General features: G+C 40.2%; 1 pseudogene; it reads left to right on the top strand.

The window, feature by feature from the left end:
• Positions 1-4,076: 4,076 nt before the first annotated feature.
• Positions 4,077-4,970, top strand: LOC104719498 (uncharacterized; annotated as a pseudogene).
• Positions 4,971-5,366: the final 396 nt, after the last annotated feature.

Genomic DNA, 5,366 nt, shown 5'->3' with positions numbered 1-5,366 from the left:
ATCCTCGCAAGAGATGATACGCCAAATTAGCTTCAAACAACTCACATCATTGGCTTCTTGCAGAGATCGTAGACCTAAACCCCCTTCAGTTTTTGGCTTACAGACGTCCACCCAAGCAACCTTGGCTTTATTTATGTTAAGCTCTGCTCCAGACCAAAGATACGCTGAAAAAATCTTCTCCACAGTTCGAATACATTCCCGGGGAAGGCGGTATGCAGCTAACCAGAAATTACAAATGCTCCAAAGAACAGAACTAATTAAATTAAGGCGACCAGCATACGAGAGGAAACCTGCGGACCAAGATCCAATCCGTCGTTTGACTTGCTCAATGAGAGGAAGGTAATCAGTTGTAGAGAGACGCTTAGTGACTAGAGGAAGTCCTAAGTATCGAACCGGCATAGTACCCACGACAAAGGAGAATCGATCTGTAATTTCTTGGTGAACTTCGGGAGAGACCCCCGCAAGGTAAACAGTTGTTTTTTCCATACTGATACACAGACCAGAGCGCCATGCAAAATTCAAAAATACCTGGACTATCCCCTCTATGGAACGAATACTACCATCCGAAAATACAAGCAGATCATCAGCAAAGCTGAGATGAGTTAAGCCAATGATCTTGCATCGCGGGTGATAGCCAAACTGTTGTGATATCGCCACTTTATCCAACATTTTTGAAATCACATCCATAGCAACAACAAAAAGATAGGGACAAAGAGAGCATCCCTGTCTTAGCCCACGTTTACTGTTGAAAAATCCTGCGAGTTTGCCGTTAACTTGGACAGAGAAGGAAGGAGTTGTTATACAGAGCATGATCCATTTGACAAATTCAGGAGGAAAATCCATCGCCAGCAGTGTGTTGTGCAAAAAACCCCATTGAACAGAGTCAAAAGCTTTTGAGATATATATCTTAATAGCACAACGGTTTGATATTGAATCCTTGTGATAATTCTTGACCAATTTTGTGGCATGTAAGACATTCTCAATGAGTAGTATATTTTTGACAAAAGCGGAATGATTCCCAGCTATGAACTTTGGCAACACTAGTTTCAACTGATTTGCTATTATTTTTGAAATGACCTTGTACAAAACGTTGCAGCAAGATATGGGCCTATAATCCTTCATCTCTCTTTCCTCTGACTTTTTTGGAATCAATGCTAATATTGTTGAATCGACTCCCTTGGGTAGAAAGCCTTTGACAAAGAACGACTGAACCGCCAAAACAAACTCTTGACCCATAGAGTTCCAAGCTGCTTTATAAAACTCTGACGTATACCCATCTGGACCAGGCGCTTTATCATTTGGCATTGCAAACAAAACCTTCTGAATCTCTTCTGCAAAAACAGGTCGAGTCAAAAGAGTTTTGTCGCGTTCGGAGCAGCGATACAACATCAAACCGTGCAAGACATCAACTGAAACCTCCTCATAGTCACCAGGAACCAACTGCAGGAACTCTCTAAAAAATCTCTCTGCTTCAAGTTTTATCTCATCCGGATCCTTACTGACAGAGCCATCTGGTCTCTGGATCTCCCTAATAGAATTTTTTGCCGCACGTTGAAGCACAACCCTATGGAAAGTTTTGTTGTTTTTATCCCCAATCTGCAACCAGTGCAGCTTTGATCTCTGCTTAAGGTATTTCTCCTCCAAACTAGCCACACGCTCCCACCGTTCATAAGCCATATTTTCTGCATCCATCGCATGCGACGTCGGGAACAATAGTGTCTGCTCCTGTTTCTGACATAAATCCTCATAAGCCTCCTTTGCTTTCCTGACCAAGTCACCCAATCTGTTCTTAGCCAACTGCCGCAATCCCGCCTTCAAAGCTTTCAACTTCTTAGTGAACTGATATAGCGTAGACGTGGACATATGCAGGGGCTCAGTTGTTTGCCAAGCGTTACTGACAAATGGTTTAAAATCTGGTAAACTCGTAATAGCATTAACAAACTTAAAAGGCTTTCGACGAGAACATGGATTACCCCCACCTGCCGTGAGATCTATCCGACACCGCAGATGATCTGAGCAACTACCTGCCTCAAAAACACTGTATGATGTCGGAAAAGAATGCAACCAACGAGCATTCACCATAACGCGATCCAGTTTCTTAGAGATAAGATCATTCACCCTTTTATTACTCCAAGTAAACAATGGGACATGAGCTGCTAAATCGGAGAGCGAACAATAGTTCACGATACTTTGAAAATTCCTCATACCTGTCGTGGCCACAGGCTGACCGTCCAGGTGTGAATGCTCCGACAAGTCCAAAGTTTCATTAAAATCCCCCATTATCATCCACGGCTTACCATTAATTATCGGGCTATCTGCATGATAACGAAGCTCTGACCACAACTCCCTTCTCTCTGTTGTCGTGTTATAACCATAAATAAAAGAACAAAAGAAATCCTCTCCCTGATCAGGCAGCTGGATTGAACAAGTTATCATCTGTGCACTCTTGTAAAAAAGAGTGAGAAGGACATCAGGTCCCCATACTAGCCAAATTCGACCCCGGCGATTATACTCATAATTTGTAATAACCGACCAATCATTAAAAACTTTAGATACCACCAATGGAACTTTCCTCTCTCGTACTCGAGTTTCTATCAAGCACCCAAACTTCGTCTTATTCTCTTCCACCCATTTCTTTATAACGGAATGTTTTTTTTATCTGTTTAAGCCGCGGACATTCCAAAAGAAACCTGACATGATTAACGACGTTTGGAGTTCTTCATACCCGCTCCACGAGTAGAAGAAATAGTGACCGTTTTGTGAGCTGTTTTAGAATCTCGGGGAAGATATGGGCGCATCGGTGGATCTGTCATCGGTTTGTCAGCCAGTGAAATTGAGTGCTTAACCAGTAAACTTTCTCGAGAAGACCCCACCTTCGTATTTTCTACAGGATGTGTCTCTGTCACATCCGTTACCTCCACATCTCCCTCCCCCATATCCTCATTTTCACTCAGAACATAGTAAGAATTCGATAGTGTAGAACCTTCAGCCAGTGTAGAGTTAGTTCCCTTACTGGGGCTGCGGCTCTTCTTCTGAGGGGTGCTCCAACCATCTGCATCCCCCGGTGAAATCGCTGCCAAACCCGCGTCAGCAGAGACAGTAGCCACCGTAGGTGAACCTTCCTCTGTTTCTGCAGTCTGTGCTCCCTCTAAAGCCTTCCGATCAATCACCAGAGTGATCGGTAAGTCTTGCTCCTCAGGAGCCGAATCCTTTGAGGTACTCTCCATCAGACATGAGTCTCTTAATTGGCCCCACTTATTACAACTAGTGCACCTTGGTGGAAGCCAAGGGTAAAAATAGTGAATAACCGCATCCAAATCTCCTTCCTCTTCACCTCTAATTACGAACTCTCGTGGTAAAACCTTAGTGAGATCAGCTTCAACTAGAATTTGAGCTTCGTCAAAACGTTCACAGGCTTCTGTTTTTGGATGGAGACGAACTGGCTTCCCCACTCCACTTGCTAAGAACTCCAGTCCCTTTTTTGTGAACATTGATGGGAGAACATCCTTTAACGTGACCCATAGCTGAACAGACGTCATAGCCGGCTGCACTTCCTCTGCAAACGGAGACCATTTACTAACAATCATCAGAATTCCCATGATATTCCACATACCCCGATTCAAAACCCTACGCCGCATTGTTTCGTTTTTAACACGAAACTTGAGTGTTGTGTCATTGATGACAATAACATCAATCATTGTATGTAAGTCAGTAAGTGTATGTTCTTACCCAAATCCATCTACGTATAGCCGTATAGGCTTGCAAAGCTTTTAGTGTCTCATGTATTATTATGTGAACTCATGTAATAGCAAAATTGTAAATGAGATATATTATACGTATAACTAAGAGATAATTTGTGTTCGTTTTATCTAACAGGAAGAAAATTTGCGACAAAATAAACTAAGAAAAAAAGTTCCAAAAGGATGTAAAAAAAAAGGTAAGAAAAACAAAAAATTACTTTTTGCATATAGTCAATAATGGTAGGTGAATTGTTGTGTAAACATTCTTCATGTAGTCGTATATATATCTATCAACCATTCCTCAAAAACATTTATTTTCTCTTTTCTTATAATAATCTTCACGATGAGTCTTAAAAGCAGAGTAACCTCAATATCATCTCACAATCTTCACCATTCCGAAGAGAGAGTCCCTCTCCGATCAGATTCAGACCAGACATGTCTCAATTCAAGCCCCGAGTTCGATTTTTGTCTACGGCAGAATTCAAAACAACAGTTTTCTCACGCAGACGAGCTCTTCTCAGACTGGAAAAGCTTCTCTCACTCGGCCACCGACACGATTTCTAAGAAGACCGATGTTACTTCTCAGAGAAGCAATCTCCCAACCCTAGCCGTGAAATCAGACACAAGAGGTTCTGACTCAGAAGGTGATGATCCAAGTTTTGGGTGTGGGTTTTGGCTTGTCCGAAGCAAATCTGTTGGGTACTCAATGAGAAACAAGAAAACTAATTCTTCTTCGGAGTATCAACGGAGCAATAGTGATCCGTAAAAGAAGAAGAAGATGAAGAGTTTGCAGAAGATGAATTCTACAGAGTTTAGAGCTCCAAGATCCATGAATAGTCCGGCGTTGAATGTCCCATTGGCTGATATATTTTGCTTAGGCCCTGTTTTTTCCGGTAGCCGTGATCGGAGAAAGTAAAGCGTTCTCTTATCTTTTAAACACGATCCTATATAAACGAATTTGTGGAACATGTGAAGAGTTAGGTATATGATTGGTTTTTAAGCTTATGATTTTGGAGCAAGACAAAATAAGAATCTCAATGGGGATCGTCATACTCATATTATATAACTAAGAATCTAATTCGAGTTACTTTTTTTGTTTTTTTAATGTTATTAATTTGTGTTTCCATTCGTTTATGAGAATAAATAATTTAGAGGTTGATGTAACAGTATATACTGGTTGTAATTCAGAAATATAATGTCACAGTTAATAGGAAGAAAAAAATATACTTTACTTGTTTTGTGAAATACTTATAAAACTATACCGACAAGTGATACTAGTAGTCAAACGGTACACATATATTGATTAAATATGAGAATTTTAAAACCTTGACTAATATGATTGGGCAAAAGTTGACTGATAAAGTTGACTGTTTACTTGTATTGTCGTATTGGTTGCTCCAAAAAATATTTATACGTGAGAGTTTTGCTACATTGTTAATATTGTTCGATGTAATATAAAACGAGGTAATTTTGTTGAGAAAATTAAAGCAATTTATGTATATTGTGTATTGACAATTGACTATAGAGAAAGTGAAAAAAAAAAAATAATACCGTGTAACTCTTAGAATGTTTTGAAGAAAGATTCAAGACTTAATTATCAATTAATGAATGAAAATGTAGTTTTTT

Source organism: Camelina sativa, chromosome 10 (assembly GCF_030686135.1).
Source record: "Camelina sativa cultivar CO46 ecotype springtype chromosome 10, ASM3068613v1".
NCBI classification, from domain to species: Eukaryota; Viridiplantae; Streptophyta; class Magnoliopsida; order Brassicales; family Brassicaceae; genus Camelina; species Camelina sativa.
This window is presented reverse-complemented; position numbering and strand designations above follow the sequence as displayed.